The sequence below is a fragment of the Halichoeres trimaculatus genome, unplaced genomic scaffold (assembly GCF_033239565.1).
Source record: "Halichoeres trimaculatus isolate MK-OKI-2021-1 unplaced genomic scaffold, fHalTri1.1 fHalTri1_scaffold_11, whole genome shotgun sequence".
In the NCBI taxonomy this organism is placed as follows: domain Eukaryota; kingdom Metazoa; phylum Chordata; class Actinopteri; order Labriformes; family Labridae; genus Halichoeres; species Halichoeres trimaculatus.
In genome coordinates this window covers 16,157,136-16,182,678 of record NW_027437189.1, presented here as the reverse complement: position 1 = coordinate 16,182,678, position 25,543 = coordinate 16,157,136, and the positions used below count along the sequence as shown (strand labels likewise).

The following is a 25,543-nucleotide window of genomic DNA, read 5'->3' as shown; positions in this document are numbered from 1 at the left end:
TGCTCCTACCGGATGACGCGCTCATGCGGACTTCTGGATCTTGGTTTAATCCTCTGGCACTTTGCTCAGGTTGGTGCAGTATCGCGCTTTACCTCCGCGCACTTGTACTGCTGTGTCAGGCGTGAGCTCTTGTTATTGTGCGTTGCAGTGGAGATCATATCGCTGTCAACATGTGTGCACACTCATGAGATGTACTCAAACAGTTTGAGCGATGAAATGTTAAATAAAGATCAGAGGACTCTTTTGGAGCCATATGTAAAATAATCCCATGTCAGGTCAGTGTTACGGGACTGTTAATCCAGCGGGATTCCTTTTTCTTGTCACTCATGTGAGGTTATGTAATGAACACAGTGAGCTCTTGCGAATTAAAACGGGAGATAATATCAGATACAGGGATTTTACCGCCGCAAAGAGAAGTGTTGAAGTGACTTCCTGTCTTTCCACGAGCTTTGCGTGATGTTTGGTGCATTTCCAAAGCTGTAGGCGAGCGGACGTTGGGAGAAATTCACCCAGCTGTTTCATGGCACGAGTCTTTACTAGGTAAGCCGGTGCCATCTGCTGCACCGTCAAACATCTGGTTGCAGCTGTCAGTCACTCGCACACAGTGAGTGTCCCTTTATAGTGTTGCATCTTTAACTTTCTGCTTGCCTTTGACTGAGTTGAGTGTTTCTTTCAAGTCTTTCCCCAGTGGATGATGGGATTGCTGCTCTTCTCCCTCCCTCTCCACCCTCACTCTCTTCAAAGAGAGGCATCCTAAAGTTTAAAGACCTCTCTTAACTCTTTTCTGTACTTCTTCTTCTGTCTGGTCTGCTGAGGACATTCCTCCATCCCTCCTCTGTCTTTCTCTCTTCTTTAGTGTCAGTGCTATTTTTTACCTGACTGACCTGCGATGATAGCTCTTAATTTGGTGTGAGGTAATTTGCATAACGGGGGATTACAATTGACACGCAGAGTCTGGGCCTGTCGAGCTGGATCCAGCAGAGGGGCATGGTGCTTCCGTGGCTCTTATTGTGCCAGCAGAATGCCACCCTCAATCAGGACTCTCCAGGAAGGCTGCAAGCAGGCTCTGACAGTCCGGGCTCTGCCTCTCTGTCCCTGTCGGAGCAGAGGAAGTCAGGGACAAAGACAGATGGCCGTCTGAGTATGAAATCATGTATGAAATTAGCTCCTGATGTTGTAGCTGGCACTAAAGCTTGTTAGACATTAAGGGATTATTTTGAACGCCAGCATTGTAAGAGGTATTATTTAAATGATTGGAGCATTACAAATTGATTTTCCTTCAAAATTAATGATTTCAATTAACATCAGCTCTGTGTGTGGAGGAGGAAACATTCTTTTTGTGAACTGTGCATTGACTAAACAAAGGAGCAGCCCGATTTATAGCTACATTAGAGATAAAATCAGAGGTCACACCTTACAAGAGGACGCAGCCTTGAAGCTTGCTGTATGTTACAGATTTTTCCATCTTTCTTGGCCACTTGTTGTACACTGAAGGCATCTCTCTCTTGTCATTTTCCTGTCATGGTAACTTATTTTTCAGCTGTGAGGCTCCAATGCCTACATTTCTCTTATTTCTTGCGATTTAGAAATTGAAGCTTGCCCCTCTGTTGAACCTGACAACAGCTGAAGGCAGCTTGTGTTTTCATTCCTCTGTGCCTGCGACAGTCGTGGCCATAAGCATTTTATGTTTTCAGGATGTCCATCTGTGTGTTTGCCCATTCCTCTGGAGAGAACATGAAATCTCAGGACCGCAGAGAAAGAATTGCTTTAAGTCTTAGAAAGTTAGTTTGGAAATGGTGATAGCAGGTTTTCTTTAAGCAAAGGTTGAGAGATCCAGATACTTCTTTTGTCCTACTAGTAGTCCAAAGGAATATTACGAAGATGGCCATTATACTTTGGACCCCATTACATTCTTTACATTTTCTTGTTTAATAAAAAATGTCCCAGAAGTCAGCTGATGAGTTTTTTTTTCTTCTTTTAAGTCCAAACCTGATTACCACTGATAACAGTTTTAGTGTCACCACTTGCTTACAGCAGAGCTGTACCGCAGCAACTAGCTACTGTAGCTACTGTAGCTTGTGCGTCTGCCTCAAACAAGCGTTTCTGCTTAAAGCTTTGAAAAACAGATCCGTCTGAGGATAAACATGGACTCTAGCCAAGCCACATACTTTGCAAGACTACTAAAACCCACTCAGAAAGAATACAAACTATGTTTGTATAGTACTGAGTATACCATACCCGCATGTCGCATGTCTTCATGGTAGACTGTAGGGATGGGTACTGAATGAGGTACTTTTATAGGTACTGACCAAATGCTGTCTATAGCACTGAGTACAGATTCATGTAAAATCAAACAGTACCATGTTTCGGTACCTTATCCCATCCTTGTGACTGTGAGGAAGTGGAAGTAGGTGGTTTTTCTGCTGGACATAAACACAGCATTGCACGTTCATATATTGAGAAATTAATATGTTAAACTGAAAAACTTTGAGATTTTATTATTAAACAAATATGTATTACTACGTAAACACACACACAAAAGTACAGAAAATTGGTACCGTTCAGTACCGACTGTAATTGCAAGAGCATTGGTACTGTATCATTTTAAATGTAAAAGGTGGTTCATGTTGTGGTGGCAATGATGCAAACAGTAAAGAAGGATGATGAGAAATAAAATTACAACTGTGCAATTCATTGTTGTGTAACATGTAAAAATGCGTCTTTGCTTGGTCAACAAGTTTAAATTGTCTCTGGAAGCTCTTACACATGATTCAAGCTTGTTCTACATGAGTCAAATGAGGGCACTGTACCCTGCAACACAGAGTTGGAATATTAATGTACAGTACAAAACATCTTAAAATAAATGAAAGGTGTTTGTGTGAGACACACTCTTCCACTGTCACACACACACACACTGACAGTTTCACACATTCAGTGAGTGGATGAGCCTGGATCTGGGCCAGTTTTTCCATCAGAGGATTAAGCAGATGTGATGTGAGCAGTGGACAGTTTGGACATCCAGCCTGCAAATGTGCAGGAGGAGGAAAAATCAACTTCTGAGCAGATAAAGCAGACAGAAAAATGGGTTTGAGAGAAACACTTTAATTTAATCATTTCTGATGTATTTCATGGAGCCAAGAAATCTTAACGCTTATTGATAGTCTCGACACCGTGCCAAGCAGATTTGTAACTTTAAGACGCTGTGAGGACTGTATGATGGTGATTGCAGTGGCATCTTTGTTTTTTTGCTATAAAGATTCTGTTTCCCATGAGCACTATCACCCACTGTCGCTAAGATGTGGCTGTTCCTGAGGCATGAGTTTGTTTTGAAGCAAATGAACAGAGAGCAGATCTCCTTTTTAACACTACTTTTCTTTGTTCAAGACAACTTTTCCCAGAATGCAAAGCGACAAAGAAATGTATGTATTCGTAGTTACGTAGCACTATTGTTTGAAACATGACATCAAGCAAACTCTGTAAACTCAGTTTGTAGTGTAGTTTAGTGTCCAGAAGATGAGAAGACTATGGTGGCCCTGAGAGCTCACAGCGCTGCAACTTAAGAAAACACATGCAAAAAGACAAAACACAAGCAAATTAAGAAAACATCTTATGACAATATGTGCGCAGTATTTAGAAAACGTGCTGCAAAGACCATAAAATGTTGGAAAAACATGCAGCAAACACCACAACACAACACAACACATTAGAAAAACACGCAAACTTAGAAACTCAGAAAGAATTTAGTAATTTAGAAAAAAACGAGACAATTACTTGGCCATCATTTACCTATCAGTCTATAACTCCACGGGCTAAAGGGCCCGCAGGGTCCAGAGGACAGCCCAGGACTGAGCTGGTCTTTACTGGTCTGCCCAGTCTTGCTCTCCTGTGTCCTGTCTATTAGCAGAAGGTTAAATCTTTCCAAGGCGGTGTTTTTCTGGTGTTACCTCCATTAGCCATATCTCTGTGAAGATCATGATGCCACTCTGCTTTCAGGTTTTCCTTCTGGTGCTGGGCTAGCACCGCTAGCTTGCCCATCTTATTGGAGATAGGTCCTCAAAGGTCCAGATTTAACAGTAAGACGGTGTAAAATGTAGCTAAATGTAGATGTAATGTAAAATAATGCAACTACTGCAGCAAAAATGTAAAATCTGAAAAAGACTTTGCAGCAGTAGTTGCATTATTTTACATTACATCTACATCTACATACACAGGCAATTTCTTCAGCCACAATAAGGCTAGCTTTCACTGCCACATTGTTTTTGGTTGTGGTTTTCTTGAACACATCCTGCTGTGATTGCAGTTTGTGTTTTGAATCTTGCCCTATTTGTTGTTTTTCTAGAAATCTCACTTTGGCATACTTAGCTCTGTGTTTGGTGTCACAATGCAGGTATTAAGGGAAACATAGTTTATGGTCAATGTCCCCTTACTTACCTAAGCTCTCGTGGGCCACATAAAATGGCATGGAGGGCCACATTTGGCCCAGAGGCCTTGGTTTGACACGTGGTAGACTGTGTTCAGCCTGCTTGTGTCTTTATGCAAACTATTTTTTCTTAGATACTCCAAAGCCCGCTGTTACGTAACTTTTCATACTAGGCAGACTATAACATTCCATAACACTCCTCATAATGAAGCCCGGTCCTTTACATACAAATAGAATCTGTAAATAGACAACATCATTTCATAAACAGTCTTCCCAACAGTAGCATATGTCTTCTCCTGCCCGCTAAGCTTTTTACAAACAGAAACCAGAATGTTTGTCCCTTGTCCAAACTTGGAAACATGTGCAGTGATTTTTTTTCACAGATACAGCTGTGACCTCCCCTGGTTTTGTCTGCTGTGTAAAGGTCTTGCTCATACACATCTGGTAACCAACATGTTGGTTTTTTTTCCATTCTTTGTTTAGTGGAGGGAAAACTAACATGTCAGCATTTTAAAAAGTGATCTTTAGAGGTGCCAATGAGCAAGTTATGTCACCTTTGGATGAGCTGTTTCTACTGCTGGAAGTCAAATGTTGACAGCTAACAGGCATCATCTAACGAAGTGAAGCATTGCATTTTCCACGTTGTCATGGAGCTCTTCTTCTATTTTTTATATTTTCATTACTGTGAGATAAAGATGAAGCAAGTAGAAGATAATGAGCCAGAAGAGCAGAAATCCTGTTTCTTCCTCATCCTGTGGAGATGTTAACACAGTATGTGAGCGTTTTTCTCTCCTTGAGGCTGCTCCACGTGTCAGCAGGTCGCTGCCATGTTAATTAAGCATCCTTTTTCTATGAAGAGGTGGGATTCTCTTCAGCACAGGAGAACAGGTCTGTGTAGATGAGTGTGATTGAGGCTGCTTTGTTGTTCAAAAACACCTTTATTAGGCCCAGTGAGCCAGAGTGACCGTGGCTGGGCTGGAGGGACCACCAATACTACGCCTGTGAAGGACACAGAAGCCCAGGTTGGCTCGTCCCTCTTTGTGTCCCATTGATATAACATGAATATGGGAACAGGAGCAGGTCCTCTCAGGTGCAAAGAAACTGATGTTTCCAGCAGCAACAGCAGCTCAGTGTTCAGAATAACAACTCAAAGTGCACAGGGGAAAAATGATGCCAGTGTCAGCTCAACACTGCAATATCAGAGACTGAGTGATTGTTAAACCAAGAAAAAACCCATCAAGCTGTTGAAAACATACACAATATCTTTAGATTTTTACATTACATACTAATATCAACTGAGCTTATATGAAATAACATAATTTGTACTTTTTAACAATATAGAAACATTTCAATATGGATAGTTTCAAATCACAAAACTGGATTTATATGAACACACAATCAAAAAAAGTTTATTTATTCATTATGATTAACAAAAAAAGTAATTTGCTACATTTAAACATTAAAATCAGTGGTGCTGTAAATAACCTTTACAATGTTTGAGTTTTATTAATCATTGATGGTGTCAGTCTCTGTGTTGTAAACACTGGATCACTGTCATGACTGACTGATGAGTATTTGAAAATCAAACGGCGGGATCATTAATGTCATTTATTACACCCTCGATGTCAGGAGTTAATGACAGGAACAGTGTGCTCATTACTAAAACTCCAACTGTTTGAAAAAAACAACAACCCTAGAGGTTGTAGAGGTTTCACAAACCACTACTGATACAGGAAATAAAGTTGCTGCTTTTTCAAATCAAATGTAGGGCGATGAGAAAGAAACTTCTCTCCTATTGTAAGACATACAGCGCTCACCCACTTTAACTTGGCTGCTACAAGCTAACAACAACTTAATTGGATAGTTTGTTTTCTTGAAGTGGGGTATGAAGTATTTGTCAATAAGAAGTTAATTTCCCACAGGGGAACTCGGTCAGCTCGATCTCTTTGTTGAGCAACCAGCTGCATAGAGGCTTTTAACTGCTACAGGGGAAGAAATAACAAACCCAACAAACCCAACAACCATTGCTATGTCAATAAGGGATGAGCTGTGATTTTTAATATTCAAATAACTTTTTTATGATTACAGACTGAATCGGTAGTGTGACTGTTATCTTAAAAACATATTTTTTTGTATTGTTTTAACCAGCTGCTTGTTGTAATGTGATCTAACTGCCAGAGAGTGTTCTGCATATAAAAACTGATCACTTTATTACATTAAAGGGGCTGTGAGGACTACATGGAAAAGCAGCCGTTTTCCCAATAAAGATTCTGTTTCCCATGAGCACTTGTACCCACTTTTGTGAGAACTTGACTCCTACCAAGGCATGTTCATTTTGAAGCAAATGAATGGAGATCAGATCTTTTTTTTGGATGGATAGACTCCCAAGTTTGAACAGACCACAGCAGTGTAACTGCTGCATGTGTGTTAGAATAAACATCATCACATACAGTTAAGCTCTATCACTCTTTCATCTATTTTTTTTTTTGCTCTAAAGTCCTTTTTCTTTTTTTCACAGTCCAGCTCCAGTGTCCACCATTACTAAAAAAAATTAATCCAAGAAATGCCTTTCAACAGAGAAAAACACAGATCTATCTTCTTTGGAAAAATTCATCGGCTGGTGAGATGTTGTCATGGAGACTTTGACATGATGTACATCAATCCTGCCCAACCTGATTGGGAATCTAAGAAGTAGCATTTAGAAATAACCTATATTGGCACTGTTTATCTTGTTTTGAGTTGTGGATTATGACTAGATACTAATACCTAGAAGTGAGGCTTTTTCAAGTTCACTTTGAAAGTCCTCACAGTTCCTTTAAATTAACAAAAACTTCCATAAAAAACACAAGAAAACATCAGCTACAGCTGCCAGTAGAACAGATGTGGCAGATTCAGAAGAGGAAAAAAAAACAAAGAAACTTCTGCAGCATCAGCTTCTGCATTAATTGAAGAGAAATTTAGTTTAACAGCAAAGTTTGCTTGTTAAAACCAGAAAATAATTTGATCATATACATTTGTTCATCTTATTTAAGTCATGAAATGAATCTATCTCATGTCTGCATGGAGGGGATAGGAAACTACTTTAACAGTTGATGGATAGAGTTAGCAGTGACTGTGGAATACCAAAACTATGGTTTATCAGAGAAGTGGGAAAAAGTCAGGTTGACCTATACATTACAGATCTGATCAGCTGATCAGTGCACTGCAGTTGGAGGAACGTGCAGGTGCCTTACTCAGAAATAGTTCCACTGCTGAATAAGTTTCTGAGGGCAAGTAAAGGGCTGAAAATGTTTTAAATATTGTGTACCTTGTACTAAAATTAGTGTTAGGGGTCAGCCTTTTACAAAATTAACAAAGTTTCTGGTAAAGTTGACCTCATCTGCAGCAGCAGATAGTCTTACTCTCGTGCCAGTTCTTCTCCTATAATCCGTCATTTAACAAGAATCACTATAAAGTGCATGCTGCAAGTATCATAAAAGTCAGTTTACATACATAGCTTTTTGGATTTCTTACTCTTTTTTTGGTATGACTGTGTCTACTTTTAGACTTGCCAGAAGCTCAAAATCACACTGCATGGGAACGTTTCTGTGTGACTGCTGCCACATGGAGAGGTGGATGGATATTACTTGAAACTTGCCAGGGGCGTGTAGACACATCGGCTCAGGAAATCTCATTGCTGTTCGATCGCTTCGACTGCTGCCACCAAAAAACACTGACTTCAAAACTTGTTATTGCAGAGAAGGAGTATAAAAAAAAGAGTCCCTCACAATATGAATAAATACATGCTACACACAATAACTCTGGCTGCAAATGCTATTTGAAAATTATCATTGTTTATAGTGTGAAGTAGAGAAAAAGACCCATCGTGCTTAATGGTTTACTACCCAGCTGCAAAAGTCTGAGAAGTTTTTCTTGTGTGACCTTTTATGTCTGTCTATGGAGATAACACCATTGCTCAGTGATATGATTATAATGCAGAGGGCATAATTCACTGAATATTAATTGATACCCTGTAAGGAGAATGCAGAAAAAATCTCTTCTGCATTCTCCACGAGAGCCACTCTGTATGCAGCCAGCGCAGGACAAGTTTCATCATTCCTGTTAACTCCTCTGCGGGTCTGCATTCCCTCAGCCTTCATTTACTCCTCTCCTTCTTTATTTCACTCTTTTACTCATTATGTCCCCATCCTCCTCAGCACTTCATTACTGGCCCCTGGGGTCCTCTTTATTCTGGCTCGTTTGGAGCCGTGTTGGGCCCGACTGTCAGCCACCGGGACCCCTCAGGTCTAATATGAGGAGCTCAGAAGAAAGAGGTGGAGGAGAGGGTCATGGTTCAACAGCTGGTGTTTGATTGCATGAGTGCTTTCTGAGACCTTTTTTTTTGTCTGCACTCGTTTGCAGCCTGGTGTCTTTTCTGAACAATACGCCCACATTTTAGTCTCAAGAAGAGACTCAAAGACAAAAGTGGTATCTCAGTGTCAACCAATGACAGGTGTTAAATTAGTGCCAACCTAAAAGTTTCATCCATGCATAAATGAGCTGAGCTTCCACTCTCCTTTTCAGAATGACATGTCATCAATCAGCTAGTAGTTCACCAAGTTTGGTCACAACAGAAACATTTCATCCACTGAATTGAGCAACTTTTGTTTAAAGAGGGGGTATTCGGCTTTCCCATTATTCAAACATGATTATCAAGTAACAATACTGGACACTCGTACTAAATGTGGGCAGATTTTCAAACCTCTGCATATTCATATGTTGGGTGTTCAAACTGAGACATTTAAAGCGACAGCAGTCTAAACCTTTAAAACAGAGTCTGAAATAAGGTTTTTCGAGAACACCATTGTGAGAAAAATATAGACTTTTTTGAGCTTTAAATTGTGTAAAGCTACAACAGTGGTACCAAAGGGACAAAATAAAGCCTTAAGTGAAAGGAAAATACCCCCTCTTTAATGTGTGGTCCTGTGTTGTAGTTGTTCACAATAATAGATGCAGAACTGAATTCATTTCCACCAAGATTAGAAATTACTCATGTTTAGTGTTTATAAGTAGATTTGAGTCTGCAAACTGATGTTTCAATGTTAGGCTGATTTATGATTTGGTTTACTGGAGTTTGCCAAGAACTTCCAGACAGCCAGAAGTAGTCAGTGTTGTTAGTGTAGTGAGGCTCAGGCGTGGAGGCCTGGAGTTTGCTCAGTGGGTTAACTGACTGTCATGACTGCTATGATTGATACACAAGGTGTATGGATAATAGATGAATAAACTTACGTATGTTGTTGTATTCCAGTCTTCCAGCGACTCACTGTGCTTTACACAACAGGCCACACACACCTTCACACGCTGATGGCAGGGGATGAAGTGTGAAGTCCCCATCTGCATCACCTAATTCTATTAAGAAGCGTCCGTATGTGGCTTGTTATGCCACTCAGGAGTGATTTGAGGTCTGGTGTCTCATGGCTACCACTCAACTACAAGAAAATGCTTTTTACCTACCACTGGATTTTGGACTATTGCCAACACTATTTCAAAAAGGAGACAAATATGTCACTAAAGACAGCAAATGGTGAAACAGACACTCACGCACAGACACACAGACACATACACTGTCCTTTTAAAGTAGGGGGCAGCCCGGGTGTGTTGAGGGGGTGTGTTGTACGTTGTTGTTTTTAACACTCCAGATTACCATACCCTAGTAATCCACCATTAATAGATTATTTTTAATCAATCATGTCATGTGTAGTCATGAAAAACCCGAAAGAATGAGGCAGTGTCCCATTTAAAACATCATTTAAGCTAGGGGAGACATTGCTAGTTTCAACATGCCAACTCCACCTAAGGAAAATCATATTTCCTGTCCCAGAAGTCACAAAGTCACTAAATGATGCTGTTGTCTAATTTGTATTAAAATCCATTAGCATGTAATTGTCATGGACTCTGTAAGAGAGAGAAGTAACGTGGGAGAGACAGAAAGCAGGTCGAAGACAAGATCATAAATATGTTCAGAACTACAAATTAACTAACTTCTGTTGATTGTTATTTATTTTTTTATTTTTTTTCTTTTAAGTCAAAATAGCAACCTCCCCCCTCTATTTGGGCTGGGGACATGGATACGTGACCATAATGAGGCAGACACTTGTGTTATTTAATTTTGTAAGTGAGGAGGACTGTCTCTGTGTTTTGGATAGGGGAGGGGCTCACAATAGCACAGGCTGACCATTGAGGAGATCAAAACAAGCTTTAACCTCAGATTCTCCAAACTCCAGAAAAGTCCAGAGTTGTTGCCTTTAAAAAGAACTTGCCAGAGGGATCTGAAAAGTCATTAAATGTAGCGACAAAATCTCTGTGGGTTGCGGGTTTATTCTCCACTTTCTTACCGCCGTCATCAGCTCACACTGCATCTAAAGTGCTCTGTGACAGCAGAACAGCTCAATGCCACAGGTACACCCTCTAACTCTGTCTTCTTCACTTGTCATGTACACAACACACACGCTTCCCCACAACTGTTCCGCTGTACTCGTTCGGCTTGTGTTGCTTGTGCGTATGAAAAAAGACGGAAACAAAAGAAAAACACTAACTGAACGAAGCACATGCGTCCCAAACTGAGTGAGGAAAACCGAACAGTTCAGATTTTTTTCATAAACCGTTCCGTCTCCAGTCTCTGTGTATATGATTTAAGTAAAGGATAAGTTGAATTATGAGACACATTTGTTGCTTTGAGACTTTGTGTATTTCTGATTTATTAGTGGTTACTTAATAAATCTTGATGTCCCTTGCAGGGCTAAGTATTTACAAGCCTCCGACCAACATGGCTATCCAGGGTAGTTCATTCTGAGGGTACAGTCACATCGCACTGGCTATATGTACTGTGTCATACTCAAGCACAGTTGCCTCCCTGCAGCGCCATTTCCCATCTAGCCAGTCGACTTACTTTCACACTGCTCCAAGATGAACCAGATTCAAGGGACACGTATGGCCCGCTTACAGAATCATCAACACAATGGTGAACACAGAGGACATTTGTATGACTTAAGATACTCATGTTCAGTCGTTTTGGTCAGACACAGCCCTCTAAAACCCCAGCCTTTGTTTAATCCGAATGTTGTGAAGAGCGATTGCTGTGATTCTTTTTCATGGATTGTACATCATGCTCGGTCATGCCCTCGTTGTATATTCATGATTGTGATCGTGCATGATTAGACTACTCAATTATTTAAATAACTACAGGTCTAGATAACTTTACCCCATCTGAATGTTACAAAATCGACCAACTTGCACGTGTACCACAAACAAATGAACACATCCAGACATGTGAGTATTATCTCTTTGTCTCTGTCTTTTGTGCGTTCTGTTTGTTTGTTAAGCGAGTGTGGTACACAATGTTTCCAACTCTCTTCTTGCTACTGATCCCTCTCGCCTCTCTATAATCAGCTCATCATCTCAGCCTGCACACCTGTCCTTTATTAGCTCATCATATCTAATCAAAGGAAGGCGACTCTCTGCTCCGTCAGAGCAAAGTGACCGCTATTTGTTTGTTCCTGCAAGTGTCACGCTGCCATCTCCTCATGCCCATCTTCTCCTGCCGGTCATCCTCTCTTATACTTGTTTACTCAACCTCCACTGCTAAGCAGATTCAAACAAAGATCTATTCAATCACCTTATGTGCAATTAAGAGTGTTTTTGTAGTGTTTTGTTTTTGAAAATGTTGACATCAAAATTTAAACTTTCGGGGATAGAGCTCGTATTCAAAACTCTGATACGATCTGTTTCTTATTTGAGCTCCTGGAGTCACAGCTTTAGCTGCAGTGAACAGTATTACTGTCGTCCAGGGGTGAGAAAATAAGGCAGGGATTACTTTCCAACCATCTGCAGCTGTTAGGAATGACTTAATCCTGCACAATCCTGAGTGGTTTGGTGACATAAGGGACCTGTCAGACGCAGCCTTTGGGACAATGAATCTGAGTCATGAGTACAGAAGCTGAAAAGACTCTGTTAATAAAATGATTCAGCTTTTGAACCAGCTCTCTTTCAGAAATGAATAGACACATCAAGAGAACTGATAGCGATGATCTTACTGACCTCTGACAAAGTGGCTTTTGTCTGTGTCTAGAGTCCATTCAATATTCTTCTCCCCGGACTCTAAGGACTGAAAACACGTCCGCCTGCGTTGGAGAAAATGATAGGCCCGTTAGGTGTGCAGGGTTTAAAACAGTGTCTTTCCAGCCCCCCAACTGCATAAACTTACCTCCCACTGAGACAGAGCAGCGGGAAACTTTTCACAGATTTTATTTCCCTAAAATGTCTTTTCTGCAGCTACGGTTGTTGCAGAGATTCTCAGCTGGAAACACAGAAATAATAGTTGGAGAGGTCACCGGGGACTGTTTATGAGCACAGGGACCGCACAATAACTTGTTTGTGCATTGTTACTGTGAATCACATGTCACAGCCCAGAGATGAAACACATCATGGTGCTGCTTTTACTCCTTCATAAAAGAAAGTATGTCCTCCGCCAAGACACAGTAAGTCTGTGTTGTATTTTTAAGTGTGCAGCTTCTCCAGAGTTCTGGTGACACTGACCGCGGTGCATGTGGAGTATCTGAGCTGCATGTTAACTGCAGACAAACTGTTTCTGTCACAGCTGAATGATCAAGGCAGGGTATCAGTTCCATGAGGCAGCTTTCACTGAGTGAACCTTTCTTATCAGCAGCTCCTTGCTCAGGTGCTGACTAAAGCTGTGTGGACTATTTACAGACTATGGGCTTCAGGATATCAGGAAAAAGCAGTATTTCTTTTGCCCTGTAAAGACCCAAGGACATTATCTGAGATAAAAGCACCTTGTAACTTTTTGATGTAGATATTTTAACTTCAGAATTTAAATGCATTATTTTTTTTTGTTTACTGCAATTCCATCTAACACTACCCAGAGCACAGCTCAATCCTACTCTTTTAAGTCCAGGAAGCGCATCTTCTTTTTTGTGTGATTAATATTTGAGCACAAATTATATTATTTGGATTCCTGTACGTAATTCTTATAATTCTGTGTGCTGTTGATAACGAGGATACATCGGCTCATTTTGTGGAAAGTGTCCCATCGTCAGTCTTTCAACACTTTCTGTGACAGTATTGTGTCATGAGTTTGTTTAGGGAGGTGACGTGCACACTATATATAAGGGCGAGCGAGCATACTTTTTTTCCCCCCACTTCCCATGTTTAAATTTTTATAAAATATATATTTTTAATCATCATTATTATTTTCCCATTGCCAGCAGCCTGAATTTCTCATTCATCATCTATTTAGTGTTGCACTTCCTCTCCTGACCACAAATTAACACTGTGTTACATTGGGAGTAGAGTGGGGCTAGTCCTTTTAGCTCAAATCTGGAAGTTCATGACCAGAGAGTGAGAGGATGCAGGGTCATGTCTGCAATGGAGCGTATGAGACAGTGGCACTCTGACAAGAGAAAGTATAAAAATAGTTGGGAACATGAGTACTTTTTTACAGAAATGGATTCCACAGCAGTATGCCCAATATGTAGGCAGAAAGTTGCTGTTTTAAAAGAGTATAATCTTTGTAAATTAATGTAAACAGCAGCCATTTATAGGGGTGAAACAAATAAAGCTGGTGTCCAGTTTCATTACTAGTCCCTATTTTAAAAGGATGGAACATTGACTATTTTGGTTTCAAAGGATCATGTTGTGTCATATGTTTAGGTTATATTACACTAAATGTCTTTGAAGACATAGGCCTAGTATTTGTGCCACATGGATGTTCAGTAGTTTCATGCTGTGAAACACAGTAAAGAAAAGTGTTTCATTTTCAAAATTACTTGTATGAGTATTTGTTTTGGACAATTATGCTTATAGGCATATTTAACATCATGCACTGCAAGGTGAATGTCAAGTTTTGGCCTGCAACCCTCCACCCTCATTCGTTTTTGGCCCTTCTCTGAAAAGAATTTGGGCACCCCTGCTCTATATGCACAGGTCACTGTGTGTTCTGGTAGAGGGTTGCACTGTTGGCATAAGGCAGACTGTAGGACTTCAGGCTCCTTGGGACATTAAGATCTGGCAACTTTTTTCTTTTGCATTAACTTAAAGCATGACTTGTTCTAGTTGTTTTGGGCCTCTGTACACATCATGCGAAGTGACATGTAATTGTGCATATTGCGATGACATTCACAGACTGTTTGCAGAATGTACATATTACATTCTTCAATCCACAGCGCTCCTAATCCATGGAGACATGTCTATCAACAGGGCTTTGTTTCCACGAGATGCCATCCCTGAGCTACAAAGACAGAACAAGCATATTTTTTAAAGTCCCTAGAAGTAGGCTGTAAGTGGGTCGACTTATTTTCCAGTTTGAATAAATAAAGCGTATCATTTCATTTTGTTCTGGCTAAGCCCTAAGGAAGAATCATTGCAAATCTGAAAATAATGAGTAGTTTTATCTGAATAAAACACATTCTTCTTCTAATTTCTCGTTCTTCTCAGCCTGCTGATGCAATGTTACCATATTTTACCAATTCTGGCCCTTAAAACCAGGAAATTTGCTTCCATATGTCAGTGAAATTGAGTGAGCCAATGTGAAAAATAATGGATGTTCACCAGTTCGAGTTTGGTGGTCTGGACCTGTAAAATGCACGAATCATCTCAGCTCTCAAGCGTATGAATCATTCTCCATCACCTCCTTGTCATTTTTACTGTTCAACATGTTAAATGGTTTGTTACTAATTAATATTAAATCACAAGGAATAGAGCTTGGCTTTGCCCGCTGTTAGTTTTAAGTGCCCTGTATAGCAGGTGTCTGTATTCAGCCAAAGATGGTTTGTAAAAGAAGAGCTATCACTCTGTCACTGTTCATTATGTACGGTGTACTAAAATCTCTAAAAAAGTACTACATCTGTCCTGACAACCACAAAACTGATGTCAGGTAGAAAATTCAGAGCAGTCCAGGTGGGTTTACAACAGAGGTACAGTTTTTCTTTTTCCTTGAGTCTAGTCATTAAGTCACATACTACAGCTTTATTTGCTATTCTTCAGCTGTGGTCTGTGTGTTTGTGCTCCAGAGGGAGGGCTCGATTATGAATAACTCCATAAATATGTGGCAGTGACTTTTGAACAGTATTTTAGCTTGAAATGCTCATCCCTAGATAAGTGAAGAAATATATTCCCAATGATGTCTCTGTGGTTTCATATACACTGTAATCACAACTCAACAGAGACTAGAGGCGTAATCTTTATCACCCCTTTGATTCAGTTTTTCATCACTGTTTCTTATTTTCTCTTTTATATTGCCCTCTGTAAACACTGCCAGCCTCTCATCTTTTCTTTACTGCCTTGTTTTTTCACGGCTGCTATGCAGAAGTTAACAGCATCATGCCAGGAAACTATATGTATTCATGACCCTGTAGCTCATTCCTATCAGGTTTTATTTGTATTTTTGTCTTTTTCAGCTCTCCTATTATCACTGTGTCTGTTTTCCTTATTCATTCTGCCTCACCCATCATCATCTCTCTCTCCCTCCCTCCCTCCCTCCCTCTGTTTGTCCCTCTCTGGTGGCTGCTCTTAATTCGGCCTTACATCCTATCTATTTAAGGAAGAAAGCAGCATCTGCTGGGAAACTGCTGTGTTGGGCGGGGAGATTTGAGCTGAATGGCACAGCAAGTCCCCAGATGCCTCTTCGTGGCTCCTGCTGCAGAGGAAGAGCGGGAAAGAGGGTGACGCACTGTGGCAGATAAACAGACAGACAGATATAGACAGAGCAACAGCATGGATAAGAGAGAACTGGAGGAGGGAGTGGACGAAGAAAGGGAAACAGGGGAGTGGAAAAGATAAGATGTAATAACTGAGAATCAAGCGATCAGCTCATGAGTCGCCCTTGAAGAACGGTGCTTGATCCCTGCTGTAGATTATCACAAAAAGACCAGAGACTGTGCTTCAATTTCACCTCCCTGAAGCATTTCCAGTAGAACTTGAGGGCAAAGCTCCTGTCTTCAGCTAGCACTGTAACAATTCTACCTCAACATGGACAGTCAGGGTTAATTATACATGACCAAGCCCATGGTAGAGAGTGAAGAAGAAACAGTGTGCTGGGCTCCAGCTCTGCTGCATCCTGCCCGGCTCTGACAGTCCCCCAGAGTCTCTGCTCCGCTATGACTCAGACTGCTGCTGTAAGAATCCTGTACACAGAGAAGATGCTGCATTCAAGAAATTCTGCCACCAGTTAATAAACTCAGTACATCATTGTTACTGCTTACAATGAAACCGTATCCATCACTGACGTTATATAGACAGTGTACCTCCAGCTCTTTCTGTTGTGGGGAGAGTTTAAAAGCCGTCTCTATGGCCTTTGATTTATTGTGCTGATGGAGCTGAGGCATGTGTAGAGCCAGTAGAAGATACTGGCACTCATGTCACACCACTTTCCCTTGCCAGAACAAACATTTAACTTTAAGTTCACTCTTAAATTCTTGAGGTAGCCTCTGAGATCTCTCTGCAATGATATTACTGATGACAAGCCGTACTGCTCCTGTGGAGGAGATGCCGCCCTATGCTTTTACGTTTCAAATAATGCCACATCTTGTTTTTGTTGAACACCAGCTTGAAGTTGTGCTGTATCTAGATAGGAGGGTCAATAGCAGGGTCTGTAATGCCACATTATGTAATAATGCCCCAATATGTAATAATGTAAAAAAATTACTCTTCATTATGTAATAACGCTGCATTTTGTAATAATCTGCCTCATTTTGTAACAAAACTATTGAATGCAATATGTTATAAACTTTGCCTTATTATGTACTTAGTTTTTACCTATTACATGCGGGTACTTGCATTTTGTAATAAGTGATGCAATATGTAAGAACTTATTACATAATGTGATAAAGTTTATTACATGTTGTGTTCAAGAGTGATTATTATTTTAAAATGTGGTGCTATTCCATAATGAAGTGAAAATGCATTATATTATTACATACTGGGTCATTATTACATATTATGGCGTTACAAGGTCTATGCTCGCAGATGCTGCCAGTCAGGTGCTAATTAGGCACCTGATTGGCAACACCTGTTGGAAAGTGAACCTCATAACAAGAGGACAGCAACAGCAGAATAAGCTGTTTGGTAATGACAGAGAAGATTTGGCTCAGCTTTGCTGCTCATGCTACAAATGCATGTTCCTCACAAGTGTGATACCATTCCAAAGTGAAGCACAGGTTTTCCAAACCATAATATATTTATTGTCAAGAAGCGTTGGTACAACAAGTAAATAATTAACCAAGCACAAATTTACTTTCTTTTTAAGCTGAGTTTATGAACAATTGGCTTCCCATATTGTTGATCTATTTGTTTGTGTTTAAAAACTCAGCTTTGGATCCTTGAGTTTGGCATTTGGCTGTCGCCACCTTGGGTCTTTGGAGATGTAAGTAACTGTACTTGGAAGAGGGATGTTGTTGGAGAAGAGCAAGAGGGTTGACACACACAAGAGTCAAAGCTAATTCCATGGCTAATTATTACGATCGTGTAGTAAACGGGCCATGTATTTCCTATAGAACCAGATTCTCTAGCTTATTTATCAAGCTAAAAAAGAAGAAAATTCTGTGAGGTGTAGCTTCTCTCCATCCACATCTAGGATGGGAGAGCAATAAGCAGTCAAACTACTTTATTTCACATCATTGATGTTCTGCAGAAAATGTTCCTAGTTCTTGTTCATGGGCAGCAGTGAAAACACCAGACCACTTGTTAAGCTAAGAATTTAGATATAATTACATCTTGACCCAAATATGCTCACAAATACTTTTCCTGTCCAAAAGAACTTATCCTTACCAGTCGAGATGCACTCATTCTAAGTTTTACTTGTGATCATTGAGTTGTTTACAAACCACCCTGTCCCTTGGCTCCTCTTGTACCTTACCTCTCTAATTGTTTTGTAGGATTGCCAACCTGTTTCCTGATCCCATCACCCAGTTTCACAAGCGTGTTGTTATTGTACCCAGAAGAAATTAAGGCAAAAACAGCAAAAACCAAAAAATCCTGCTGCAATAAAGAAGAATTATGTTTGCAGAGTTTATAACAAGCTTCATGGCACTGTGACAATGTGAAGCCACAGCTGTCACAAGGGAAATGGAAGCAATAACTAAACAAACTGGCAATCTTAAAACCAGATCATCACGATGCTGCTTTGCCAGACGGGGTTATTATCATTCATTTTAATTCTGTACACAAAACAGCACATCCTGCTGGTGTCTGTATGAACCAACAGCTCCATTGGCTCTTTATTACTCCTTAACACTCAGTCAAAGTGGGAATTTATCATCTTCATTCTGTTTTTATATTGAAATAACAGTTTGAAAGAGATTTAAATTTACTGGAGCATCATTTTTACTTCCTCACATAATTCAATAAGCCGTTAAAGTCAAAGTTTAAGCTGGCATCTCAGGGTTTTTCTGCCTGTTGTGACAACTCTCACTGGCACATGCACTGAGCTGCAGCTAATTAATGTTTGGTTAGAGTTGGCAGAACAGGCACACAGAATCTCCTGCCTGTGGTCTGGTTAATTATGCTCTTCAGTCACTGTATACTTCCACTTGAAAAAATACACATTATGCTTTTTTTTTCTTGGTACAAGAAGCAAGATGAACAAGTCACAAGAGGAATGACCCATTGCACACAGGTTTAAGAACCTGGCGCTTTTGTAAACACAGCAACAGAATGCAAAGCTTCACGGTTTTCGACTCACAGCTGTTTGCTAGAACTTCAACCTCTTTACTTTTTTAAGCAGAGGGCCATTATGTTTTCTCACATGCAAAATTAAAACACTTTGGAAGACTTTCGGGAGTGTGACCTCTGAATGCTTAGCTCCAGACAGAACTTAGTCTAAAGCTCTGAAAATGCAGATTGAAGCTTCAAAGTCTTGCAACTAGTTTCTGCCGGTCACTTCTGTAAATTTCAAACTGAATACTTGAACACTTTTTTAATCAATAAGTGCAAACTCAACATAGTACTTAAGCCAAAAGTAATTAACTTCAAATTTGTCTCTACTGAGAGATATGTTTATCGATTGCTTTAGATATGTCAGGAGTGTTATCTCTCAGGAACCACAATGAAGGACATGTAGCAAAGATGGCACCATTGGAGGAGACAGGCCAGCACAACTGTCGGTGGTCTGAGAATATGTGAACATCCCGACGCACATACGTAAGCCGTGTTTCCACCAAGTGGTTCAGTTTGGTTCGCCTTGGCACGACACGCATTTTATGAAGTTTCCACTGACTGATCCCAAGATCCCCAAATAAATCACACTGGCCAACCGTGCCGTGCCTAAGCACGCTTCAGCCCTAAAGCACATTTGGAATGGCCAGTGTGACCGCAACTGTGCTGTGCTCAAGCACAATTTGCTTCCGTGCTTTGGCACACTTTGGAGAGGTGGGCTTCGGCACGGTTTACTTCATGCACGTGGACAGCGCGTGTGATCCTTGACGTATGATCACTGCGAGCGCATCCCTCCACAACCAATTTAAACGAAGCGGGGTGTTAGAGGGTTGTGTTGGGTGAAAACTGTCTCTAAAGTTGTAGCAGTGCTCTCTGTGTCTCATTGTGCTGACTCTGATTCAAACAGATGATTCATGATGACGTAGGCAGTCCATGCGTGTGTGTGATACCCGCTAAAGTCTGGTTCATGTAGGGGTAGTGTGACCGCTGGCCACACTCTAATGCTGGGGGACGGCGCTGCGGGGGGGCAATCGTGCTTAGGCACGGCATGGTTTGGATGGCCAGTGTGACCGCGCCCCTAGATGAGCTGTCCCACTTTTTGGGGGTGCCAGACTAAACCAATCAGATCTCAGAAGGTGGGGCTACAACACTGCAGACCGTTGATTGGCCAAAAGAATCGTCTCTTATCATGCGACAGCGGCTGCATTTCCCCTGGCGGCACACAGCTTTCTCTGAGACAAAGCTTGATTGCGCTTTGTATCAAAGAACCACATACCAATCACAAAAGAATTAATTACTGGATGTCTTCCATCATTGTTTTTTGTTTACTGTGTCGCGTTTTTCTTCTTTGATGGATTTATTAGTGGGGTAATAACCAAGCCAACCCATACCAAACTGTAATGATCTAAACTGGACTGCTTGGTGGTAACGGGGCTATACTGTCCCTATTACAAGAAACACTCTTGCTGTTGATGTCTCAGACATCCCTTTGTTGCTTCTGAAAGATTTTCGAGAATAAGTACCGTGGAGGCCTAGGAGACAATCCCCGCAAAGTGTTTTCTGCCGTCTCAACACTCCCCTTGTCAACAGCAGAGTGGGAACGTGGATTTAGAGCCATGAATCACATCCTCACTGATAAGCACAAAAGGATGAACTTGTCCACTCTGAACAGTCTTCTCATCATCGCTGTTAATGGGCCGGACGTGTGTTTGTTCCCTGCAGAGAAGTTCACAGAGATGTGGATGAAAGAAGGGTGAAACACTGCTGATGATGATGCACCAACAGGAAAACAGAAAAAGCCACATGAAGTCTGAGAGCAGACCAAACTGAGTACTTAGACTAATTGGATGAACTATTTTGACATGATGTGAAACCTTAATCGATTAGCTTTATGCTACATTTTACAGTCTGATTGATTTGCTTGTCCGCCTTAAATCCTCTGCCATGTTGGCGTGATTGGCCCTTATCCATGATCTCTGAAACTTAATTAGACCATTTCCCCATTGCGGGTGTGGCTGTTTCAGAAAATGAAATATTTTGCGTCTTTTAAGTTTGCATTTTCTGAAAAATATTCAACCCTTTGAAATGAAATAGAGCCTACTATTAACTTAAAAAAAGAATTAAGACTATTGATTACTTGTTTTTTATGATTAAAAAGAAAAAATAACAATTTTATGACAAATTGCACACTGTTAATTGCCATGACACAATGAAACATCTCTGTATTTTATACCTGTAGATAAGCCACACATTGTACAAGTTGTAGCTTTCAATGACAGAAGTTATGAGTGCGTCTGCACCAAATTTGACACACATTTGTCTCTTATGCCTGAAATGCCTGTAATATGGTCAGTTTTATATCTAAGATGTCGCGCAGGGCTGCAGCTTGGTTTAATGGCTAGAGCTATAATGCTCTGCTACTTGTATGTAAGAGCATAGATGATTTCATCACATAATGTAGCATTCTGTAAAGTGATGCAGTGCAGCGTAGTTTCCCTGTATTTTGAACTTTTGGTGCCAGTATTGAACTTTTTCTACAAGGTTTGTTTCAAACAGTCAGTTCAAAGTTATATTTTCTTTGCAGTTTGTTTTGCATTCAATCTTTCAAACATACTTCAGAAATCAAGGATATCTACCCCATTTGTACAGTTTCTGCGGGTGCAAAAACCGAGCAATCACGCAACAAATCAAGCCCTTAATTTAGCTGTTACACATTGTACCCTGAAGTGATATAATATGGGTGTTCCAGTTTGGGGATTTTATGTTGCATTACTGTGTTGTGAAAGCGCAAGAGGCTCATAAACACAGGATTGTTCTACCGTGATAGCTCTAATACCATCGTGCATCACATTTCACAGACAAAGAAAATGTTCTGAAATGTATTTTCTGTCGTCTTGCTTTTCCCTTTGGACCATTGTCCAGAGTAAGTTCTTCAAAGTAGCAGTCCTCTGACGTTAGACTTTTTGTGTTTCTCTACGATGTGAGTGGCTCAGTTAGTCAGGGTGAAAACCCCGCGCAGGTCCTTGTCACTTTCAGCTCTGCAGTGCCATCTTTTAGGAGTACGTTTTTTCAGCATGTATCAGATCTCCTGTCTCTGCTCTCACTCCACACGGTCAAGTTTCACTCTTCATCTCTTTGTTATTCTGACCTTCTGTTAAACATCTTATCCCCTCTCTCCTCTTTTCATTTCTGAGTTGTTTAACTCTTGTTTCCAGGCAACGCTTCTCAAAGAAGGAAACACACAGCCTTCGGTGGCGGCTTCAAAATCTTCTGATATATTTCTGTTTATATTAAGCACCGTCCTCTTCTTGGTGAGGAGAGATTTTTGCTCCCTCGCAGCTCTCCTCCTGACCATCTTCTCTCTTCCTCACCTCCTACCCCTTAGTTTTGTAAAAGGATTTCTGACCTACTTCATTTTATTTTTCTTTATCCTCACTGAATGTCTTTCTCAATGTTTGCAGTCGCTTACAAACTGAAAGTGAATTCTTAGACAAAAACATCTGAAGCTGAACTTTTGTCACCATGCCTTTACAAAAAAAGGAACAAAAGTACAAAAAAGAAAACTGCTTTGCTCTTGGTTTGAATTCTGCAATAGGCTGTTTCTTGCATAAAGAACTTTTCACTATTTTTTTTCCACATGCACTCCTACACATTAAATGAATTTCAATCAGTGTGAGCCCTTGCAACTCCAAACGGCTCTTATGTTTCCTCACCTTTTATGTGAGAACTTTACAAACGTGGAGGCAGAGAGTGAGAGTAAAACACGAGGGATTTATGCACCTGCCTCTTCTTTTACTTGTAGTTCAGACTGAATGTAGCTTGTGTAGTGGGTCTAGGGTTGGATACTCAAGGTAACGTCTTCACTGTCCCTTTGCTTAAAATTATATCACTTGTTTAATGGATGAGGTGCCCCTGTTAAAGGTAGGGCAGACATAGCACTGTTATTACAGTAGCCCAAAGAAGACATGCCTATGCATCATTTTTTTCATAAATTAGAAGGCAGCATATGGTTTTTAAGAATGCATCAGTATGTTGTTGCAACACATAGAGAGTAATTTAAAGGGCCCATATTGTGCAAAAATCACTTTATTAAGTCTTTTAGTGAAATTTGTGGGTCTTTGGCTTTCCTACCAGCCCACAAAATGTGATATTTAATGACAACCTGTACTTAGTAGTGCTTGTGAATGTAAAATTGTGACCTAAAACGAGCTGTTTGGATTTTGGGGATTTGCTGACGTCAGCGATTCCCTTTTTTGACCAACCAGGAGCAAGTCTGACCTGATTGGTCCACCGGAGGAGATACCCTCCAACCTCCTCCCCGCCCACTCTCCCCTGCGCTACATCTTAGATACAAAACTGGGGGGAGGATGCAGAAGTTGAAGAGCCATCACTGCTCTGTTTTTGGCTGTCAACAGCCACATAGTTCCATCATGCACAAGCTTCCCACCTCAGAAGTAGAAAAGACTAAGTGGCTAGAGTTCATTTATCAAGGAAATGTGCCAGTGTGCTACACTCAGTAAATTGTGCATGTGTGTGCTAGTCACTTCACAGCTGACTGCTTTTCCAACTTTGGACAGTACAACAGAGGGCTAGCGAATAGACTGGTCCTGAATCCAGGTGCATTACCAACCATCCACCAACAAACCTCGGACCCTGGGAATATGAGTATTTTGAATGCTGTGTGCTGTGGAGCAGATGTAAGAGCTTTTCCTCAGTGTCCCCCCTGTCTCTGTGTTAGCTTCAGGATGCTAACTTTAGCTGTGGTTGGCCTGTTGTTTTAGCCTGTAATGTTACGGTAAACAAGCTTCGATGTTTTCTAAACATTGTACACTTGGAGCTCAGTAGTCATGGTTACATGGCTCTCAGTGACGCGGAAGAGCGGGACAGTATCAGCGGTGGCTCATTTACATATGAAGGTCACGCCCAATAAATCAGAGCGTTGAACAGAGGGGCTATGAGAGCCTGGAAACAATGATGCTGTGCTTGATTTATTGGCTTTTTGGATCAAAACATGTTACTACCATTTCATGAAGGCATCAATGATCCATATTAAACTGCAGAAAATGAGCATAATATGAGACCTTTTAAAGATCTGTGTTCTTTATTTTGTTGCAAAAGTCCTGAAATCATAGATGTGCAGAAGCTACTTTTTTCTGAGTTCCGTTTGATGTGTGAGTGTCAACTTTGCACACATCGGATCAATCATCAAGCATGTGAGCAGCTGTAGAAAACTTGTGTCTGAATAGAACATCTCTGAGGAATAGAGCTGCACACTGCTGTGTTCCTAGAAAACTTCAGGTTCAGTGTGAGCTGTTGCCTTCACTCACCCCTCTCTCTGCAGGAAGGAGCGTCACTCAATATTACAGCGTGGTGAGTCCACTGAAATGAAATAAATATTAAAAGATTTCCCATCAGAGTGAGTTAATATCAGCTTCCTACACAGAAACCAGTGAGGAGTTAAGACAAAGAGTGTTATCAAAGAAGATCTTTCACCTAGCTCTACACTGGAATACTTATTTGCATACTGTCACTGCAGGGATTGTAAAGTGCACAGCTGCAGGATAAAGTCCCTGTTAGCTTGAACTCTGGGGATTTATAGAAAAACTAAGCCAAGCCCATCCAACAACCACTGCCCCAGCCAAACCAGTCAAGCATTAGTTATATCTCTTGTCCAGTGGTTGTGTATGTGTGTGAAAGAGAGTGGGAGGGATGGAGTGTGTATCTGAGCTCTGACCTCAGCCTGGGCTGTAGATTAAACCTCTTGCCTGGGGTCAGTGAGTCAACAGATGGACTCAGAACATGACAGGCTGGTGTAACATTCACATATTTTTAATGGAGAGTTAGAATAAACATTGTATTGTGTCCAATCATATTTAGGGGATCATCAGTCATACATTTCTTCACACTTACATTTTCTTTTGTTGTTGGTAATACAGAATTAAAATCAGAAATACTCTATTGAACAGTTTCATACCTTCCAAGAAACATAAAAAGACATGGACATGTAACATGGGGAAGACAGGAGTGGGGGAGCTGGTGGCGGCCAGCGTGCCCAGCGCCCCGTTTTATTAGATGTGCAAAAGAATACAAGAGGGAGGAGAAGGGAAATAAAAATCCCTATACCCCAACATGTCCCATATTTTCAACAAAACTTTCTTTTTCTGACTTTCAACAAATCTTTAATTTTGTTTTGGAAATACAGTGACATTTTTTGTGTGTTAATTATCATTTATTTTTACCATGATTTACATATATCTAGAGTTTGGTCTAATATGTATACAAAAATCCTGACTGTAATTGCAATTTCAAAAGGCATATTAACTGCAAAACGCTTAAGAATTTTATTTTTTTTTATTACCAGGTTATTGGGTATATATAGAAAAATCTTGATCGTTTCAAACTAAATGACAATGCTTG

At 40.6% G+C, this 25,543-nt stretch overlaps 1 protein-coding gene across 2 annotated transcripts in view; it reads left to right on the top strand.

Annotated features, from left to right (window-relative positions):
- klhdc8b (kelch domain containing 8B) overlaps positions 1–25,543 on the top strand; it is a 219,358-nt gene that overhangs the window by 211 nt on the left and 193,604 nt on the right. The gene's annotated exons all lie outside the window — the stretch shown is intronic.